Raw genomic sequence first — 23597 nt, 5'->3', positions numbered from 1 at the left:
TGTAACTTAACTATTAATGTTGCATGTTTATTTCACATACAGTCCCTAAATTTCAATTTTATATGTGTATACATGTTTGTTTGCGTATGATTATAGGTCGTGAAAATAGAGAGATCAGTATGAGAAAGAGAAAAGAAATATTGGCAGCATGTGAGGAGAGTGGAAAACAGAGGATAATAGAAAGAATATGATAGGAAAATGTAATGATGGGGCTGGAGAGATGGCTTAGTGGTTAAGGTGGTTGTCTCTGAAGCCTAAGGAACCAGGTTCAATTCTCCAGGTCCCACAAAAGCCAGACGCACCACGTAGTGTATGCATCTGCAGTTTGTTTGAAGTGGCTAGAGGCTCTGGCAAGCCACTCTTTCCCACCCTCCCTTCCCCTCTCTCTTTCTCTCTCTCTGTGTCTCTAAAAAATTAAAAAAAAATAAAAACATGTTTTAGGGCATGAAAGATGGCTTAGCAGTTAAGGTGTTTGCCTGCAAAGCCAAAGGACCCTGGTTCAATTCTCCAGTACCCACGTAAGCCAGATTCAAAAGGGGGCACATGCATCTGGAGTTTGTTTGCAGTGGCTGGAGGCCCTGGCACGCCCATTCCCTTCCTCCCTCCCTCCTTCCTTCCCTCCCTCTCTTCTTCTCTCCATCCCTTCCTTCCCTCCCTCTCTTCTTCTCTCCCTCCCTTCCTTCCCTCCCTCTCTTCTTCTCTCCCTCCCTTCCTTCCCTCCCTCTCTCTCACTCTCACTCTCTCTCTTTCTCATAAATAAATAAAAATAAAATATAAAACCCACATGTATTAAAAATTTTAATGTAGTGATTACTACTGAGGGAGGTAAGGGGACCATTATCAGTTGAACAGTGGGTCACAGAAGAGGGTGAGGGCAGGAGAATCAGAAAAAACAAAATATCTATGAAAATGCCACTTTTTGTATGCTAACTGTAAAACTAGGAAGAAGAACAAAAAAGCAAGTACAAGCTGGGCATGGTGGTGCATGCTTTTAATTAATCCCAGCACTTGGGAGGGAGGCAGAGGTAGGAGGATCATCATGAGTTCAAGGCCACCTTGAGACCACACAGTGAATTCCAGGTTAGCCTGGACTAGAGTGAGACTCTACCTCGAAACACAAAAACAAACAACAACAAAAATAAACAAGTACAAGTCAGCTACAAAAGTTCTGAAGAAATACTCTATGTGTGGGTTTGATAAATATTTATTTCTAAAGAAACTTTAGATTTCAGGTCAAGTAGCAAAATTATATACTGAAAACTAAAAACATAAGACAGTGGGAAATAGTTTATAGGTGTATGAATTTTAAAAGGGATTTAGAATTTGTAATGTTTTTAATGTATATAATAGATAAATAAGTGAGGAACAACCTGAATGGCAGACCAGTAACAAGTTGGTGAAGGAGCCTAGGCAAAGAATCATGGTAGTTTGTATGGGGCTGTGGTTTAGGAAGTTGTATTATTTGTAATAGATCAACATTATTTTGCATTGGATATGACGGACTGTAAGAGAGTTATCACATGGTAATTATCCAATGAAGGTTTATTAATTAGTGGCTTATGTGTTTAAGTACTTTCAAGGCAAGTAATCTTGTAAAGTCATCTAGTTACATTTTAACAATAACTAAAAACACATTAGACATATTTATGAGTAATTGCTACTAGGGAAAAAAGTAGTGTTTGATATTTCTTGGGGAAAGAATTATACATTCTTAAGTGGATTTAAAAGAAGTTTAGAATAAGATCTTTGGGTATGTGTATATAAACCTGCCTATGTTTTTAGGGTATATTTTATATGTCTAATTATACAAATGATATCATGTTTTTAAATAAACCAAGTGTAGTTTGGATCAATCTTTGCATCACTCATTCATGATTAGATGGCATTCTGCTTTGACCAGCTCATAAATGCACCTTTCAATAATATTTAAAGATGTGAGAAAACTTTCTCTACAAAAAATAAGTTCTTTATATAGGTGCCTAATCATATTGAGGTAATCTGTTAGCACAAGTAAACACAAAAAATCTTGGGAACAGGTTTAGTAAGCAACTTGCAGTTGTTTTCAAAGCTCACAAGACCTACAAATGTTAAGTATGCAGTAACTATATATATATATATGGTGTGTGTGTTAATGCAAGTATGTAGTTTGGAGATCATTTTACAAAATTATATTGGACTTAATCAAAAAGATACAAAGTTACACAATTGTATTCTTTCTGTGCACCATTCCTCCAGCTGTCTCTAATGCATGTATGACTATAGAATATTTATAAAACTAACTCATTCAGCATAACTCATGAGGATTTTACCAGTTTTCCCATTAAGTATTCCTTTCATGTTCCAGAACCCTCAACTGTATTTAGAACGGAGGTCAGCAAACCATGGCCACTAAAGCCAAATCCAGTTCACTGTCTCTTTGTGTAAGTAAAATTTTGTTGAATTACAGACATAGTCATTTGCAAATTATTTCTGGCTACTTTTACACTTAAGCAATAGCAATGAATGGCTATAATCAAGATTACATAGCACCGAAAATCTAAAATATTTACCAGTTGGCACTTTACAAAAACTTACTTACTCCAGATTTAAAGATATAATTTATGCTGTGTAACAATGTTCTCATCGACAGTAGATCTCACATATGATGGTGGTTCCACAATGTTACAATAGAGCTGAAAAATTTCTATGGCACACCGGTGTCACCGGCATCATGAAGTCACAGCACAGAACTCCTGTTCGTGGTGATGCTGGTGTCAAGCCCCTACTGTATTGCCAGTTAAACAAGAGTATAGCACATGTAATTATATGCAGTACATATTAGTAATTATAATGAATATCTACTAGTAGTTTATATGTTTCCCTTCTATGTATTTTTGGGGAATACACTCCTACTTATATAAAAGAAGTTCACTGTTAATCAATAGGCCATGTTTGCTGGCAGAAGCCCCACATCTCAGACTACTGTCTCTTGATTGCATCATTTTCTTTAGTGATTGATTTAATCTCATCATTTTTCATTCATCGTGGTTCTAAGTATACAAAACTGCTATTATTGTTGCCAGTAAGAAGCCATGGCAAGTGATTAACCTAAAAATGAAATTAAATGTAATTTTCCACAAAGGCATAAAATTAATAATAATTATTGCTCACCAGTCAGGCAGTCCCATTTCACAATAACAACTACCTTGAAGAACAAGAACAAAGTGACAGAAGCAGTGAAGGGAACCTGCTTCACTGAAAGCAGCAACATAAGAAAACCTTCAAAACAGGCTGACACTGGATATAGAGAGAGTGCTGACGATCTGCTGTAAAGATCAGACGCAGAAGGCACTATGGTACTAGACACTATGATAGCCGAGGCCAAAGCAAAGATGCTGAGATGTTGTAAGAGAAGGCTGCCTCCAATCACAATATTTAGTTTATTGAGTTTACTGCAATTTCGCAGTGGTTTAAATGACTTAAGAGCTGGCATTCATTACTTAATGTAAAAGTGAGTGGTGCATATACAAATGATGGTGTGAAGGCAGTTGAAGAATTTTCTTTTTGGAAACTATAGATGAGCTGATTGTGAAGGAAAATGACTTGCTAGAACAAATCTTCAGTGTAATCTATGTGTAATATTAACAAGTACTCATAGGTATTCATTTTCTACTTTAAACTAAGATCATTATTTTTGTACAAAACATTTTATATTTTGCCATTGTGATCTTATTTAGATTGGTAGCTATGCTTTTTGTGATATATTATAATCTCTATTTTAATTATTTTTATTTGCTTGCAAGGGGAGAGAGAGAATGGGTGCACCAGGGCCTCTTGCCACTGCATACAGATGCATGCACCACTTTGCTGGCTTTACATGGGCACTGAGGAATTGAACCTTGACCAGCAGGCTTTGCAAGCAGGTGCCCTTAATTCCTGAGCAATTTCTTCAGCCCACACAATCTTTTATTAGCACTTTATTTTGGACACCACAAAATACATGGATTAATTTTGTGTTTTTCCTGACTCAGTTAAAATAAGCCAAGTCTCCAAAGATTTCTGGTTTCTTTACCTGGATTATGGTTTTTAGACATGGTATTTGGATGCTAATTGTGATTTTGAAGCTAGGGTATCAGTATTCTGGCAATGCTCAGTACATGAAGATGATATGGTTGGTTTTATTGATTTATCTGAGTACACAAATTCTAAGCATGAGTTTGTATTGACCCTTCTTACTTTAATCCATCTCTATGCAGCTCATTCCTACTTTTCTCCTTTACTTATTTGTCGTTTCTTTCTCTGATAATAAGACCGGGTCCAACCTAATATATGTGTGTGTGTGGATTTATTTCTAAAGTGTGGTGTCAGATATATTAGTTTCCTAATTCCTTTTTTTTTTTTTTTTGTTTGTTTTTTTGAGGTAGGGTTTCATTCTAGTGCAGACTGACCTGGAATTTACTCCGTAGTCTTAGGATGGTCTTGAACCCACAGCAATCGTCCTACCTCTACCTCCTGAGTGCTGGGATTAAATGTGTGTGCTACCACACCTGGCTTTAGTTTCCTAATTCTTAACCCATATTCTAATGAGGAGCAAAACTGGCTACTATAGTATGGTATTTTTTTGAATGGATTTTGTGATTAGCTTTATTGTATCAATCAAAACACTCTTGGGGCTGGAGAGATGGCTCAGTGTCTAAATGTGTTTTCTTGTAAAACCTGCCAGTTCAGGTTCAATTCACCAGACACCTACATAAAGCCAGACAGGCATTTATTTGCAAGAGATCTTGGCATGTCACACACAGACACATGCATGAAGATAAATAAATATAATTTTTAAAATCTCATTCTTTTCCAAAGTTACTTGTATTGGTCAGTTCCTTATTTCCTATCTCCTTTTGTTTATTCTTGTGACTTATTTTCTATATTCAAGTGGTTAGACACAAATCACAATTTCCGCTCTGTAGGGCACAATGCTTGCAACTATTCTTTTACATCCTATAAGTCCTATCCATGTACTTAGTTTAGTAACTCCAGAAATCTGAACATATTTTTCAATGATTAAGCTTTGCCTTTTAAAATGTACTCCACCTGCCCAAAGAAAATGCCCAGGACAGAACTGCAGAAAGCTATTCAGCCATTTAAACTCTGAATATATTTAGCTTTAAGAATGGCTTTTCTTGTGCTAGAACAAACTTGGGCACTTCCATGCAAAATTCAGGAGACCATAGTGGCTCCTATGGCTGAGATACTCTGCTTGAGTCTTCTCTTTAATAACAATCCATTTCAGGTAGAGTTGAGAGAGAATAGAAGGTATGTCTATTGTAAAGGGGGTTTTGAGGTTTAGAAAGAGCCCTTAAGCTCCAAACCCTGAGAAGGATAATTACAAAATTCTTAAATTAACACACATTAATTATTAAATTAATACATTTATTCACTCCTGCCATGTGGCAGGCAAGAGTGGGTGTGGACCACACGTAGGAGTAGGGATAGGGGTAGGGTTCCCAACCAGCCCAATTTCAGCCCAGCAGGACTGAGATGGGGTGGGGGAGGATTACCAGAGCAAGGATCTGGAAATTCAGGAGTGGTTAAAAGCCAACAGGAGCCCTTGCACAGCCTGGTAAGCATCTTGCTCAACTTGTAAGCACCCTTATTGTGGTGGGCTTTACCTTCAGGCATTGGTGAGTCTGAATGAGGGCCAAATGATCTGGGCTAGAAGCTGGCTCAAGAAGAGGCCAGCCATGATGACGCGTGTAGGGCCAAGTTTAACCAACCAGAATTCCAGGATTAGATTTAAACCTTAATTTTAGGAAAGAAGAACTCCTTCCCAGAGAGTGATTCAAGTTGTGTGTGGAAAAAACAGATTAGGCAAGTGATAAAGAGAAGCCAGCTTCTTCTCTGATCTCTAGCAAAGTGGAGAGTGCAGGGGCAGCCCAAAGATATTCCGGCTGTTAGCTTTCGGGACTTGGTCACTGTTAATGGCCTCATTTCTCTTTGTTGACTGTTTTCATTTCTTGTTTTGCTTTCCTAGGTTACACTTGTACTTCAAAGGGCATAAAAGATATTACAGAGGTGAAACACTAATTTTTACAATCACATAAGTAGGAAAAACTAGGCATTTTAACATGTATACTTTACACATGAACCGTTGACTAGATGGAGATGGGCTGTCTCTAAACTTGCTTTTTGGTACTACTTATAGAAAAACGTATGCAAAGCTTTTGATGATTAATGGGGATTCTTTCAAACTGAAGGACAGAACATATTCTCTTCCACAGGTTCTCCACGAGCCAAGAGAGCCAAGGAATGGTGCCTTGCCCCGGAGCAGAACAGAAGGATGTTTCAGAGGTTTAGTCCAAAGTGAGACTGAAGTCGGTTTACATGAATTAGGGGAAACTGTTGAACATCAAGGCTGACCTCAAAGAGTATGATGACTGGAATTTGCTACATATGCCTTGGAAACACAATTGCAAGCTGTCTACTCAACTCATTCATGGACCTGGCTCATGGTTACTCTGAGCTCTGACTTCTACCTCAAAGAATATAAAAGAACTATGGCTTGTTTAGAAAGCACAACCGATTTAAGAACAAACAAACTAGAAGTCTTTATTTTATATTTTAAAACATTTTTATTGACAGTGGTCATAATTATAGATAATAAGTCATAATTCCCTCCCCTCCCCAACTTTCCCATTCATAAATCCACTATACATCATGTTCCCTCCCTCTCTCAGTGTCTCTTTTATATGATGTCATAATTTTTTCCTTTGATTATGAGGGTCTTGCGCAGGTAGTGTCAGCCAGTGTTAGGTCATGAATATCAAGGCTAATTTCTGTCTGACCAATTGAATTGTGACCACTCTTACCCTTCCTTTGGCACTTACATTCTTTCTACCACCTCTTCTGCAATGGACACTGAACCTTGGAAGGTGTGGTAGAGATATTTCAGTGCTGAGTACTTCTCTGTCACTTCTACTCAGCACCATAGTGTGTTTTGTGTCATCACAGTGGTCATCACCACTTGAAAAGAGAAGCTTCTCTGACCCAAAGTGAGAGTAGCATTAATATATGGGTATGAATGTTAAGAAAAGTGCTTACAGGGCGGTTTGGTGAGCATAATACATGCAATTAGCCAGACAAGAGCAAGCTTTACACTCCTAGGGCTCATGTCCTCCCACACCATAGGCTTTTGTTTAGATTTAAAGTACTAGGCATGTATTTCCTCCCATGGAGTGGGCCTCCATCCAATTCAAGAGCTTGTTTCCCCTATAACAGAAATGCCACTATTGCAGCCATTCAGGCATTTGGCTTCCCTTGCCAAACTTAAGGCTTGTCCACTGTTTACACCACTGATGCCTTTTTTCTCTCTCATAGTGCTGTATGCAAGGTAGCTTTTTCCATGTTTCTGCTAGCTGGTCTGCAGGGAAGTTTGCAGCTAAGCTCCAGCTTGATTTCTCAGTACCCATGTAGCCCAACTATGTGAAATATTCAACAATAAGGTCTGACCACCTATTTCTGGTGGAAAACCAAGAGCTTTGGTAATGGCCTATGTTTTGGGGGCATCAGGAACCTCACCAGCCAATTCACTGGAAGGTCTCCTATCCGGGCCCTGAAATTTTTCTAGGTAACAGTCTATGGCTTCTGGTTGTGCCATTATCTACAAAAATATAGGCTTCCATATGGATTATTCATAACATTTTAAATTTTGACTAACCCTCCCCCAAACTTTCTTTTACTCAATCTCTTCTCATGACCTCACTTGGGCCATTGCATGCCCTGTAATCTGTTCATCTACTTACATATATATGATGCCATCCCATTAAGTCCTCCTCTCTCCTCCCTCTCTTATAGCCCCTCTCTAGCTTCATGGCCTGTGGTATGTATTTTTACTCCAACTCACATATGTCTAAACATTTTTAGCTAGGATCCACATATGAGAGAGAACATGTGGTGCTTTAGCTTTCTGGGCCTGGATTACCTCCCGTAGAATCCCTTCCAGATCCATCCATTTCTCTGAGAATATATAATTTCATTTTTCCTTACAACTGAATAGAACCCCATTATATAAACGCATCATATCTTCATTATCCATTCACTAGCAGAGGGACATTTAGGCTGGTTCCATTTCCTAGCTATTGTTGATACAGCAGCAATAAACATGACTGAGCAAGTATCTGTAAGGTAATGAGAAGAGTCCTTAGGATATATGTCCAGGAGTAGGATAGCTAGGTAATATGGCAAATCTATTTTTAGCTGTCACAGGAACCTCCACACAGTGTGGAAGGGTTCCTCTTCTTTGCATCCTTGCAAACATTTATTTTAATTTGGTTTTTGATGATATCAATTTTGACAGGAGTGAGAGGGTCTCTCAAAGTAGTTTTAATTTTTATGTCCCTGAAGGATAAGAATGTAGAACATTTTTAGATGCTTATATGCTATCTGTATTTCTTCTTTTGGGATCTCTCTATTTAGTTCCACAAACCATTTTTCAGTTGGGTTGTTTGACTTCTTATTATTTAGTTTTATGAGTTCATTGTATATCCTAGATATTAATCTTCTGTCAGACGTATAGCAGGTAAAAATTTTCTCCCATACTGTAGGTTGCATCTTTGTTCGATTGGCAGTGTCCATTACTGTTCAAAAGCTTTATAATTTCATGAGATCCAAGGGGTTGATTAGTGGTTTTATTTCCTGAGCCACTGGGGTTATATTCAGAAAGTCATTGTCTATGCCAATATGTTGAAGTGTTTCCTTTTCTTTTTTCTATAGCAGTTTCAGAGTTTCAAGTCTGATATCAAGGTCTTTGATCCATTTGAACTTGAATATTATGTGTGGAGAGTGAGAAGTATCTATTTTCATGCTTCTACTTATAGACCCAGTTTTCTTAGCACCATTTGTTAAAGAAGCTGCCTTTTCTTCAGTGAATATTTTTGGCATTTTTGTCAAAAATTAGATGGTCATAGCTGCCTGGACTAACATCTGTGTCCTCTATTCTGTTCTGTCATGCCAGTACCATGTTGTTTTTGTTACTAGGGCTCTGTGATATAGCTTAAAATCAGGCATGGTGATACTGCAAGCTTTATTTTAGATGCTCAAAATTGATTTAGCTATTCAAGTTTTGTTTTTGGATTTCAAATGAATTTTAGGATTTTTTTCTCTGTCTTTGAAGAATGTCATTGGCATTTTTAGGGGAATTACATTAAATGTGTAGATTGCTTTTTGTAAGATCTATACTTTCACATTATTGGTTCATCCAATCCAAGAACATTGATGTCTTTCCATTTCCTAGTGTCTTCTCCAATTTCTTCAGTGCTTTAAAGTTTTCATTGTAGACATCCTTCACTTCCTTGTTTAGGTTTATTCCAAGGTACTTTATTTTTTATCAGGCAATTATGAATGGATATGATTGCCTGATTTTATCCACAGCATGTATTTTTTTTTGTTTCAGTATATAGGAATGCTACTCTTTTCTATGTATTTATTTTGTATCCTGCTATGTTGTTAAGAGTATTTCTCATCTCTAACAGTTTGCTGGTAAAGTATTTAGTTAGGGTCCTTTATGTATAGAATCATATCATTGGCAAATAATTTGATCTCTTCCTTTCCAATTGGTATACCTTTTATGTGCATCTCTTGTTTTATTACTTACTATAGCTCAGACTTCTAGTACAATAAAATTAATTAATTAATAAAATAAAAGCACAGACAGCAGACATCCTTGTATTGTTCCTGATTTTAGTGGAAGAGGTGCAAATTTGTCTCATTTTTTCTCATAATAAGTTTGACTGTAGGCTTGTCATAAATAGCCTTTATTATATTGGGATATGTTCCTTTTATTCTCAGTATCTGTAGGACTTTTACCATGAAGGGATGTCAGATTTTGTCAAATGCCTTTTCTGCATCTATTGAGATGATCATGTGATTTTTGTCTTTCAGACCATTTATATAATTTATTACATTTATCAATTTGCTTATGTTGAACCATCCCTGCATCTCTGGGATAACGCCTACGTGGTTGGGGTAAATGGTCTTTTTGATATATTCTTGTAATCTGTCTCTCAGTATTTTTTGAGAATTTTTGCACCTGTGTTCATGAGGAAGTTTGGTCTGTAATTTTCTAATTGTTCTGTCTTTGTCTGGTTTTGGTATCAGGGTGATGCTGGCTTCATAGAAAGAGTGTGGTAGTTTTCCTTCCATTTTTATTTGATGGAAAAGTTTGAGGAGCATTGGTGTTAGTTCCTCCTTGAAGATCTGGTAAAATCTACCCATGAATCTATCTGGGCCTTGACTCTTTTCAGGTGGGAGATTTTTCTTCTAACTGTCTGAATCTCTGTAATTATTATAAGTCTATTTAAATGGTTTGTCTTATCTTGATTTGATCTTGGTAGGTCATATAAATCTTGAAAATCATCCATTTATTTTTTTTCAAACTTAGTTGAGTACATGTTCTGAAAGCATGTCCTCATGATTTTCTGAATTTCATTGGTATCTGTTGTATTGGTGCCTTTTTCATCTTTGATTATTTTTATGAGGGGGGATGGAGGGAGGGAGAAAGAGAGAAAGAGAGAGAATTGGCTCACCAGGGACTCAGCCACTGAAGTCCAACTCCAGATGCTTGTGCCAACTAGTGGGCATATATGACCTTGTGTCTGCCTCACCTTTGTGCATCTGGTTTATGTAGGATCTTGAAAATCAAACATGGACCCTTAGGCTTTGCAGGTAAGTACCTTAAACTCTAAGCTATCTCTAGCCCTTTATCTCTAATTTTGTTAATTTATGTCTCTTCTTTATTTTTTTATGTCAGATTTGCTAAGGGCATATCAACCTCATTTATCCTTTAAAAGAACCAACTCTCATTCATTGATTCTTTGTATTTTTTGGGGGGGGTTCTATTTCACTAATTTCTGCCCTATTCTTTCTTATATATTCTCATCTACTGCTTTTTGGTTTGCTTTGTTCTTCTCTTTCCAAGGACAGAAAGCATTAAGTTGTTTTCTTGCAACCTTTCTAATTTTTTAACATAGGCACTTAAAGCTATAAATTTCCCTCTTAGGACTGCATTCTTTGTGTCCCAATGATTTTTGTATGTTGTCTTATTATCATTTGATTCTATGAACCTTTTATTTCCTTTTGTTTTCTTCAATTACCCATTCATCATTCAGTAGTGTACCATTTAGTTCCCATGTTTTTGTGCATGCTCTGTAGTTTTTATTCTTGTTGATTTGTAGTTTAATCCCATTAGGATCAGATAGAGTAAAAGGAATTATTTCAATTTTCCTATATTTGATAAGATTTGCTTTGTGACTTAATATGTGGTCTATTATAGAGAATGTTCCATGTGCTACTGAAAAGAATGTATATTCTGAAGCATTTGGATAGAATGTTCTGTAGCTGTCTGTTAGGTCCTTCTATGACATCATTTAATCCAGATGCATCTCTGTTTATTTTTTGCTGGGATGACCTGTCAATTGATGAGAGTGAGGTATTGATGCCACCAACTACAATTTTGCTTTGTGTTATCTGTGTCCTTAAGTCTAATAGTGTTTGTTTGATGAAATTGGGAGCACCCATGTTAGGGCCACGTGTGTTTGTAATTGTAATTTCTTCCTCTTGAGTTGTTCTATAGTCAATAAAAAGTGACATTCTTTGTCTTTCCTGACTAATGTTTGTTTGAAGTCTATCCTATCAGATGTTAGGATAGCTATACCTGCTTGTTTCCTAGGCCCATTCTCTTGAAATACCATTTTCCATCTTTCCTCCCTAAGATATGTCTGTTTTTTATGGAGAGGTGAATATCTTAGAGGTAACAGACACAAGGATCCTGCCTTCCAATCCAGTCTGAATGCCTATGTCTTCTAGTTGGGGCATTGAGGCCATTGGCATTAAGAATTATTATTGAAAGACATGGATTTATTCTTGCTGTACTTCTTGTTTTGTAGGGTTTCCTGTTTTCCTTTTACTCTCTTATATTAACTACCATTGGAGTATGGTTCATTTTTTTCCTGTTTTCTCATGTATGTGCTTTCCTTTCTCTTCAGTATAAAGGATCTCTTAACACATTCTCTGTAGAGTTACCTCAGTGGTTATATATTGTTTTAATCTGTTTTTGTTGTGGAATGTCCTTATTTCTTCATCATTGTAGATAAACGGCTTTGCTCGATAAAGTAATTTTGGTTGACATTGTTGTTCTTCAGAACTTGGATTTCATCATTCTAAGCCCTTCTGACTTTTAAAGTTTTTGTTGAGTAATCTTCTGTTACCCTGATGGGTTTGTCTTTATAAGTAACTTGGTGTTTCTGTTTAACTGCTTTCAATATATTTCCTTTGGTTTGTGCATTTATTAGTTTAATTATAATATAGCAAGGAGAGGTTCTTCCTTGGTTTTGCCTGTTTGATGTTCTCAAGGCCTACTGTATATGTATTGGCATCTCTTTCCCAACTTGAGGGAAAGTTTCTTTTATGATTTTGTTGGAAGCACCTACTATGCCTTTGGAATGAAATTCCTCTTCTGCTATACCTTGAATTGTTTTTTTGATCTTTTCATAGTGTCCTAAATGTCTCATAGCTTCCTACTAGCTTGCCTTTCTCTTTGTTTGACTGTATTATATCTGCCATATGGTCTTCTAGTTAAAATTTTTTTCCTCTCCTTTGTCCATCCTATTGGTAAGACCTTACACAAGAGTGTTTTTTTTTTCCATTTCTTTTGAGGCTAGCCCAGAAGAGTGGCCCTTTTTTTATGAGAAGGAGCAAGAGCAAGAATGAGAGCAAAAGTGAGATCAAGAGCAAGATACAGAGAGAGAGAGAATTGGCATGATACCAGGGCCTCCAACCATTGTAATAAAACTCCAGATGTGTTTGCCACATTGTATGCATGTGCAATCTTGTGAGCTTGAATCATCTTGTGTGTTTGGCTTATGTGGGACATGGAGAGTCAAACATGGGTCCTCAGGCTTTGCAGAGAAGCATCTTACCTGCTAATCTATCTCACCAATCCTCTACAGAGTTTTTTATTTGACTTACTCTGCTTTTCATTTCTAGTATTTTTTAAACCTTTGCAATTATTAGTTTATTAATAGCTTCCAGGGTTCAGAGGTTCAGTATTTCTTCTGAAATTACATAAACAAGTGCAAATGGAAAGAATCCAAGTTAAAATTATCTAAAAAAAATAGCACTCCATCACAAAAGTATGTAAAATTACAAGTATGATATTTTAACACTGGTGTTGTAAGAAAATGATAATCTCAAAACCACAAAATTCGCCAAAATGTTTCTTAAACTGCTAAGGAGATAAACATGATTCAAATGAGGGAGTTTGGTTTTGAGAAAGAAAAATAAAGTCAATCAGGTAACTGGTACTAATATGCAAAATTTGTCTTTCTTCCTCATGTCTGATTTATTAAAGGGAAAATCACAATATAGGAAAATATATCCTACTTTAATTTTAAACATGCCATAATTTTAAAAGCTGGCCCAAGTAATTAAATATACTTATAATAGCCTCAAGTTTCATGAGCAATATATATTTAGACAAACAGGAAAGTGTATAGCAAGCACTTTCATAACCTTCCTTGGGACTAATGTCAACAAAAAGTTGAATATGACCTTCTTGTATTTTAAGCTCAAGCTTGTGAGGATACCTTCTCAGGTCTTCTTTCATGTGGTAACTCCAAAATATAACTACCATTACATGGTGATGGGAGTGAATGAATACAGAGTCCTTATTCAAAGATTAGAACATACTTCTCTATTAGTCCTTCAAGGACAGACTTTCAAATTGTTTGATTGTAATAATCCCATGTTGTGAAAATTATTGGTTACTCTTCATGTCGTAAACTTTAGTGAACTATGTGAACTCTCATCCATTGATCAAGATTTTGGAGTTTTTGTTATGAGTGAAAATGTTTTCAAAGTTTTTATTGCCCCTATTGTGATATGCAGGGTGTGTAGACAAAAGTATTTTACTCAGCCTGAATATGTGAAAAGATAAACACTGTAATAATCCAAGTGACCCAAAATGGGCAAAAGCAAGATACTAGCTTCCCCTAAAGAAGAAAAAATCTCAGACCTATGAAAAGTGCAACCATACTAATAAAAATATTGTACTTACTTCGAAGCATTCAGAATATAGACAACACAGCTGCATTTTTTTGCAATTACAGTGGTATTCAGTTAACAGAACAATTATTTCATATTTTTTTGCATCAGAGACAACTGAAGATGAAAGAAATAAAAGCTATCATCTCTATATATAACTAATTTGTGCTGTGTACCAATAAGAACCTGCTTTAAATTTCCATGGCAACTTAAAACCCCAATACTGTGTACTAGGCAAGGTTAGTGGCTAGTGAAAATACCATCAGGACAGGGTTGTCTAAAGACACATTCAGTGGTGTGTTAACTATACAAAAACACACACACTAAACAAAAAACCTTACATACTCTTAATTTCAATATGTTTCTTTGAAAGGAGTGAGTTATGTAAAAGGGCCTTAAAGGCTTTATAGAAAAGAAACGAAATGGCGCTAGAACCAACTTGGTCATCGTCATCTTCTTTATCCTCATCTTTTTCATCTTCCTCATCTTCTTCCTCTTCCTTCTTATTCTTGCTCTTTTCAGTCTTGACAACTCCTTTTCTTTTGCTGCGTCAGGTTTTCCTTTAGCTCTGTAGGCAGTTATATTCTTTTTATACTTTTCCCTCAGCTTGGTAGTTTTCATAAGGCTGCTTGTCATTCAAAGCAGTTTTGCTCCATATCTCTCCCAGTTTCTTTGAAATATCACCAATGGGTAGGCTGGGGTGTTCTCCTTTGATTTGGAGGTAATATTCAGAATAGGACAAGCAGGCCTCTTGGATGCATTGGGATCCTTGAACTTCTTCTTTCTTTCCCCCTTTAGGAGGGATATAGGCTTTCATTTCTCTCTCATAATGAGCCTTGTCAGCCTTCATCAAGTCTTCAAACTTTCCTTTTTCTTTAGCAGACATGGTCTTCCACCTCTCTGAGAACTTCTTAGAGAACTCTCAGAAGTTGAAAGAAGCAGCTGGATGTTTCTTCTTGTGTTCCTTCCGGCAGGTTTGCACAAAGAATGCACATGATGACATTTTGCTTCTTGGCTTCTTAGGGTCTCCTTTGCCCATCTTGAGTTGACCTTTTCCTCAATGAGGCACCAAGAGTCGTCCCGTTGCCCTTTCTGCAATCACTTGCCCCAGTACTGTGTCTATGGAGCTCAATGTACTGCAATGGCTGTGGAGAGTGGGAGTCACAACAGCCTCCTCAACTCTCTCTGCTCTGTCCATTTCTAATATTTCTGTTTTCTTCAGTATTTCTAGTTCCCTACTCATGTCTTGTATTGACTTCCTTATTTCATTATGTTGGTTTCCTATGTTCTCATTTAGGAGTTTGCTTTTTCTTCTTTGATTGCTATGATTTCTTCTTTGATTCCTTCGAACATACATATAACCATTCTTTGAAATCTTTGTCAGGAATTTCATGTAAATCAGTCTTCCTGGAGGACATTTCTGTTGGATTTTTTTTTTAATATTTTTTTTTGTTCATTTTTTTAAATTTATTTATTTGAGAGCAACAGACACAGGGAGAAAGGCAGATAGAGGGAGAGAGATAGAATGGGCACGCCAGGGCTTCCAGCCACTGCAAACGAACTCCAGATGCGTGTGCCCCCTTGTGCATCTGGCTAATGTGGACCTGGGGAACCGAGCCTTGAACCAGGGTCCTTAGGCTTCACAGGCAAGCGCTTAACCGCTAAGCCATCTCTCCAGCCCTTCTGATGGATTTTTATTTTTGTTAGAAATATATTATGTTGCTTTTTTGTGTTGCTTGTATTATAATCTAGAAATTTTTGCATTTTTTGTTAATTTTGATGCTTTGGTTTTCTAATTATCTGCAGTATTCTTAGACATGTAAATCTAATGTGATACATCTTCAGGCTAGGAGCTTCCAGGTGCCAGATGTGGCCCTTTTATGACTTCTAAAATAGAAGCAGAAGTGTGTTGGGTTTGCCTGTTAGGCAAATATTCTAGTAGTCTGGGTGGAGCAAAATACAGGCAAATTCTCACATTCAACTGAGGAATATACACATTCTATGGAAACCAGTGTGGGGTATTTACATAAGAGTACATTTTAAAAGAAACAGATAAAATAACAAAGTATCTAAGGGTGTGTGTTGCCCCCCACGCCCTTAATCTTGTCAACTGGGTGGCTGAGATTTCTGGCCTGTAAAGGGTTCCAGGTCAGCCTGGGGCCAAATAAGATGCTGCCACCAAGAATGACAGCAGAAGATGACAAAGGCACTATAAACCAGGAAGCAGCAAAGGACAACCCCAAAATACAGCTTATTTAAGAATGGCACAGCTGACCATCAATCAAATCTAACACAAAACCTACCTTGTCATGGAAGGTGTGATTAGCACTTCCAATACTGACCTATATACCAGGCTTTGTGGCAAGTACTAACCCAGGGTAAGTACGCCCTGTTACATTTTGGGATGGCTTTGGTCTCAGCTATGCTGCATGCCCACTTGGTTCCCTCTTTACTGTGCTTTGGGCTCAGCTAGGGTGGTTAGTTTGGTAGTTCTACTGCTCTGATCACCTGTGCGGGGTGCTGTGTGGCTTATCTCCCTTCCTCTGGCCTCCAGTGATTGCTGGTACTGGTGGCTGGGGAAGGCTAGGCTGTAGAGGCTGCCTGAAGTTGTACCAAAGCTGCACAGCTGGTGCCCGTGATCCTCTTCCTCATAGGCTGCTCATCCGGTCCCTGCTGTCTTCTCCGTTAGGTTTCTTTACTCTGTAAGGAGGTTGGCGTGAGTGGAAAATTCCTTCGCCTGTCTTCTCCTGTGGCTCAGGCAGGGTTTGGCAGCCACATGAAGCAGTGCCACAGCGGGAGCCAATTCTGCCTACCTCTGTGGTATCTGGAAGCTCTGTGTCTCTTATGTTCCTCTTCGGAGGTTGATAATTTCTTATAAAGTTTCACTTTTTGGTAGAACAGTATATTTTTGTTTTTCTTCTCATTTTCCCTCTAGGCTGCTTTGCCATGGCTACTACACTGCCATCTTACCCAGAAGTCAAAGATTTTTTTTTTTTTTTTACTAGACTATGTAGTGTCTAGTCAGGCACAAAATATATTTAAATTAGGATATTTGTATAAGGATAAAAAAACAGTCCAGGCTAATTGTTGTGGTAGATATGGCTGAAATAAAGGAAGAGAAGTGTGTAGAGATTACCTAGCTGCTTCAGTGTTTCTGAAGGCAAATGGACAAAGCAGAAGATGGACCAAAAAAAACTATCTTGTTTTTTCTAGGTTCAACTAAAGTTGGTACCAAAGTTGAGGCAAACAAAACCTTTTTAGATTAAGCAAGGAATAGTCTTTCAAGTATATTTTCAGTTGTTTGAGTAATAAATTAGAACAAAGGCATAATTAAGACTATCAGTTGAAGAAAAAGGCTAAAGAGAAAAGAGGCCTGACACTCAGGAAAAATGCATCTGCTTTATGTTTCTTAAGAATTCCGAACTCAGATGTCAACTATCCAAGCCTGATGAAAATAGATCCGCACTGGGAAGAATTTGAAAGAAGTAGCAAAGATTCTGGATAAAGTCCAGCAGAAGTAGAGAGCGAGAATTCTGACTTCTAGCAGTCCTTCATTAGTGGTTATAACAATGAAGGTTAAGACAGACAAAATACTTTAAAAGCATTCAGGGCAACTTTAGTAATACCTGTAATGAGTGACGTTTTCCTAGGTACTTTCATGTCTCTCACACTCATTTTTTGTACTCACAACTCAAGTGTGTACTATCCATAGTTAACAGGTCAGGAAGTTGGAACTCATGGTAGGCAGGTATCATCACGGCTAGTTAGTAGCAGCACAAGATTACAAACCTCTTCATCTGTCTGCAATATTTATTATGCTGCACTTCCCTAGTAAACTGAGAATTTATCTCCAAGCCCATTTTTACAATCTGGAAAATTGTCTGAAAATGGGCTTGGAGATAAAGTCTCAGCTTATGTCATTAATTGGTGAATGCCACCCTTCCATTATTCTGAAATCTCCATGAAGGCAACCAGTATTAGCCTCACTCCCCGGGGTAGCCTAAATGAATGCATATCCTCCAATAGATTCAGGTGTTTTATTAAACATTGCCTTCAGCTGCCTGGCTGGTGGAGACATCACTGGGATGGTCCTGGGCTCCAGCCCTAAGGTGTTACTGAGGGAATATATGATTCCTAGCACAAAGGTAGGCAGAAAAGATTTTGAGCACTGCGTGGTTCATGCTGTTTGCTGCCAGTCTTATGCTTGTATGTGGTGCTAGCTGGTGCTGATTTCTCTCTGCTTGGATCTGTGAAAGGGGGCCAGTTTCTTTCACCATCGATGGAAGTTGTCCTGGATTTGTTAGCTCTAGATAAATTCCCTTCAGGTAAATCCTATAAAGTCTGTCTGGTTTTGAAGAACTTCAAAAATAGCAATGTGTATCTGACTACAACAGACAATGTGGTAACCAGAAATGGAGTGTTTTTGTAGAATGAATCTGACCATGTGGATTTTGTTCTTTTGGAGTTTTTGTGCTGGAGAAATAGGCTATAACTTGGTACTTGCAACTTAAGATTCCTTCCAAATCAGTAAGCCAAGTTTTATGGACTATTCTGATAAGAGTTTGAAAATACTAAATGAAGAGAAAATTGTATTTGGAAACTTAAGAGCTTCATAATGGGAAGGGAAGACCATAGAGAACTTTGTTGGGACTGGCCTACTGGCATAAAAGCTGGCTGCATTTCATTGCCTGTGTCCAGAGAGTTTAATCAAGATTGAATTTAAAAGTAATTTGATGTGTCTGGCAGAAAATATGGAACTGAGAAGTATATGACTGAAAATTGGAAAACTTCAAACAAGTTTCAACTTACAGGCACATAGACTGATTTCAGGCTCCAGAAACTTCTACTTTAAGGCTATTACCTACTATTCAGGATGTCTCAATTACTTTATATCTAAACAATGGAAGGATGCCTAAAGTCAGAAAAGACTAAATGGTAGAAATACAAACTCTTCCAAAACAAGGAAAAAGATGGCCGAAAGGAATAAACATGCTCTAACTTTAAGACTTATTTTCTTCCTGTATTAACAACATTATTATACCTTGCATACATGGTATTGTATTTGAAGCATGAAAAATATGCAAAGTGACTCATGAAGTACTCAGTTCCAGGAGCCACTGCTGAGACTTAGTATATGAGACAGGGCATGTCCATAATAAAGATTCCAGTGAAGCCTTTGAAAGATGGACTGTGGCTTACAATGGAGACCTGAAGATATGTTAGATATACCTGGGAAGTGTTAGGGCTACCATGAAGCACTGTTGGATTGGGATGGAAGTTTCCCCTGGCTACTCAGCCCAGCCGGAGATACAGAACTGGAAAATCCAGATCCTGCCAAGTCACTGGCTATGGGTATCAGACTTGAATTGCAGATATTTGATATTTGTATAATAGTTACTTATTTTCCATTGGTCCAGTTTCTCCTTGTTATGCCTCATAGTAGTGAAAAGGTTTACTCTGTTGGAAGTATGTAATTTGTTTTGATTTTTACAGGATGTAAAATTAAGAGACAGTCTTAAATCCTAGATGAGAATTGGGACTTTGAAACAATCTTAAGTTGGTAAATAATACTTTAAAGTTGGTCTGAATATAATTTGCAATGTGAGACGGTCATGAGTCTATTGGAAAACGGTGGTGGTGGAGGGTTATAATGTGGTGTCTTAAATGTATGCCCCCCTCAGTCAACTCAGGTGTTTTATTAGCACTTGCCTCTAGCTGTCTGGCTGGATGAAGTATAACTGGGGTGGATCCTGGGGTCTAGCCCTAAGATGTTACTGAAGAAGGATCTGATTTCTAACCCAAAAACATGCAGAGAGGTTTGTGCTTTGTCCCTGCTGTTTTCTGCTGGGTTTTGTGCTAAGTTATGGTGCTAGCTGGTGGTAGTTTCTTTCTGTTTGGATCTGTCAAAGGGAGCAAGCTTCCTCTGCCATTGATGGAACTTCACCTGGTTTTTTAAGTTACAAGTAAGTCCCTTATTCCCATAAACTGTAGTGTTTGGAAGTTCATCCCAGCAACATGGAGCTGACTACAACATTTTCTATCATACCTCTATGTCTAGTTTAATGATGGAACATAAATAGTGTTATTTAAAAAGTTGTTAAAGGGATATATGTTGGGAGTATTTCTGAAGTGGAAGTCCATAAATTTCAGAATTAATTCACCTATATTGAATTTTAAATCTAGATTATAGTCCTACACTTAGAAATCACATAGTATGTATGTAATTTTGTATCCCAATTCCCAGAGACTTGGATTTTGTTTGTATAAAGTAGGGCCCAGAAATCATCATTTACACATTGTCTCTAGGGTGATTCTGATAATGGTAGTCCAGGGACTATATTTTTAAAGAGACTGCCAAGATTTTTCCAAAGAAAATGATCAAAAACTATTTTGCTAAGCCAGGAATGGTGGTACATGCCTTTAATCCCAGTTGTTGGGAGGCGGAGGCAGAGATAGGAGGATTGATATGAGTTTGAGGGTAGCCTAAGACTGCATAGTGAATTCCAGGTCAGCCTGGGATTGAGTGAAACCCTACAGTAATATCATATATCATAACATAGTATGATTTGTTTATTATAGAAATCATATATAGACATATTAGATAGATAGATAGATATGTAATCTCCAGAGTCTGACTTTTTTAAAGTGAAATTCACAAAGCAAGAAAATATAAAATTTGAAGACTCCATATTCTTAGGCTGCAATGTCACTTACAAATCAAGCTGGAGCTGAGCTGAAAACTTCCTTTCTTCCTGTAAACAAGCTGACAAAAAGCTTGGAAAAGCTATGGTACATGAAACCCTATGAGGGAGAGAAGTCGTAAGTGGAAATAAACAACAGTGGACCCTATAAGCATGAAGTTTGGCTATCCAGTGGCATGTCTGTTATGGAGGAAACCAACAGCTCACTAATTGAACTGTAGTCCTACTCCACAGGAGGGAATATATATCTGGTACTTAAAACCTATGAGAGGGGAGGACTTGAGCCCTGGGCATGTAATACTTGCTAGTGTCTGGCTAAATTCATATATTATGCTCATAATACTGCACAGTAATCACTTCTCTTTATGTTCATACTCATATATTAATGCTACTCTCACTTTTAGATTAAAGAAGCTTCTCCTTTCAGATGGCAGTTACCTCTGGGATAACTCAGATGGCCCCATAGTGCTGAAAAGAAGTGACAGAGGAGGGTTCAACACTGAAACATCACTGTCACTCCTTCCAAGGCACAGAGTCCATTGTGGAAGAGGTGGCAGAAAGAATGTAGAGCCAAAGTAAGGGTATGACTCCTCACAGTGCACTCTTCCAGACACAAAATGGCCAGGATATCCATGACTTCACAGTGCCTGACACTACCTACACAGGACCCTCATAACAGGAGGAAAAACTGATGATATCAAAATAAAGAGAGACTAATTGAGAGGAGGAGGGGACATAATGGAGAGTGGGTTTGTGAAGGGGAAAGTGGGGGGAGGGAATTATCATGATTTATTTTCTATAATTATGGACATTGTCAATAAAAAAAAGTTTAAAAAAATGAAATGTAAAGTTGGACAAAAGCTCAGTTTTTTTTGGAGCAGTTCCAATTTAAAGTGTTTTATAGTGTCTATATTGGCCATATGACTATAAAAGTAACAGCAACTACCATCAACAAAAGTCCATTCTTATATCCAAAATAATAGAGAAAGCTGAACAATTGCCTTAGAAAAGAACTGAGAGTGGAATTCCTGCTTATTTGACTCCAGGATAGTCTGTGAAGGTTGCTGGGATACCCTGTTCCTACCAGTGACTGAGGCAATTTTATAACCTCAGTGTTTGCCCAGTTGGTCAAGATACATGAGAGGTGTTCCTTCCTTTTGCTGAGGACATTTTTGGATATCCAAGGCCTTTTGTGCTTCTGTATGAATTTTGAGACTGGTTGTCCTAGCTCTGTGAAGATTGTTGCTGTAATTTTGATTGGAACTGCATTGAATTTTTAAATTGCTTTTGGCAGGATGGTCATTTTAGTGATATTAATTCTTCTGATCCATTCCACTTTCTCGTGATTTCCTGTAGTTCTTTCTTCATTAGGTTTTTGCTTTCATTGTATAAGTCTTTTACTTCCTTGGTTGGAGATATTCCAAGATATTAATTTTTGTGTCTATTGTAAATGGGACAGCTTCTTTGATTTCTTTCTCTTTATGTCTGTTATTGGTATATGAAGGCTATTATTTGTTTCTGTATTGACTTTATATTCTTCCACTTTGCTGAAAGCATTTATCACTTCCAGGAGGTTTTTTTGTGGAGTCTTTTGGATCTCTTATGTATAGAATCATGTCATCTACAAGAAGGGTGAGTTTGACTCCTTCCTTTTCAATTTTAATTACTTTTACTTTTTTCTCAAGTTTTGACTTGAGCTAAAATTTCAAGTACCATGTTGAAAATCAGTGTTGGGAGTGGGAGCCCCTGTCTAGTTATAGACTTTTATGGGAATGCTTCAAGTTTTATGGGAATGCTTCAAGTTTTTCCCCACTTAGTATGATATGGGCTTTAGGTCTATTGTATATTGCCTGAATTATGTTGAGATATGATCCCTTCATCCCAGAGTTCCAGGAAAGTTAGAGCTTTGTTGAAGAACTAGCTTTATATACCCCAGTGTTACAGTTACATTCACATTGCTGGCAGAAAAAAATAAAGCAACACCTGACCAACAGCAGCTTGTGGGAAAAAAAAAAAAGTTTATTTTGGCTCACAGACTCAAGAAGAAGCTTCATGATATCAGGAGAAAATGATGACATACCAGAGGTTAGACATCACCTCCTGGCCAGCATCATATGGATAACAGCAGAGTTTGCCCAACACTGGCAAGAAGAAACTGGTTATAATATCCTTCATCCTGCCCCCAGCAATACACAGCTTCCAGGAGGCTTTAATTTCCAAATTGTGTTCATCTGGGGACCTAGCATTCAGAACACCTAAGTTTATGGGGGACACCTGCATCAAACCCCCACACCCAGAGAGCAATGTTACACTAACTAGAAACACCATTTTACATCCAATAAGATTTTATTTGTTTCTTCTTCTATGGTATAAAAGTATTATTTTGTAACTTTCCTCAGATAGTCTTAACCTTTTCTACTAAAATTTATTCCTATGCACGTTATAACAGGGAGATGTTCATGCACAGGTCTCCTTCTATTCTTCTTTGTAAACTTACTTTAGGGCTGAAGAGGTGGCATAACAGTTAAGACACTTGCCTGCAAAGCCAAAGAACCAGGTTCAATTCCCCAGGACCCACATAAGCCAAATGTGCAAGGTGGCACATGTATTTTGAGTTTGTTTGCAGTGGTAGGAGTTCCTGGAAGATCCATTCTTTCTCTCTTCCTCTATCTGCCTCTCTCTCTCTTCTGCATTCCAGAATATACTATGAAGGGCTTTCTCTGACTTTGCTCCTCCTATCTAAGCATTCTTTTCTTTGATTTTAAAAGATCCTTTCACAAATTTAAAATTGAACAAGTGAGCTAGAGAGATTTCTCAGTGGCTAAG

At 37.6% G+C, this 23597-nt stretch overlaps 1 pseudogene; it reads right to left on the bottom strand.

The window, feature by feature from the left end:
- Nucleotides 1-14407: 14407 nt before the first annotated feature.
- Nucleotides 14408-15109, bottom strand: LOC101613499 (annotated as a pseudogene).
- Between the last annotated feature and the right edge of the window lie 8488 nt (nucleotides 15110-23597).

This window comes from Jaculus jaculus, chromosome 13, assembly GCF_020740685.1.
Source record: "Jaculus jaculus isolate mJacJac1 chromosome 13, mJacJac1.mat.Y.cur, whole genome shotgun sequence".
Lineage (NCBI taxonomy): Eukaryota > Metazoa > Chordata > Mammalia > Rodentia > Dipodidae > Jaculus > Jaculus jaculus.
This window is presented reverse-complemented; position numbering and strand designations above follow the sequence as displayed.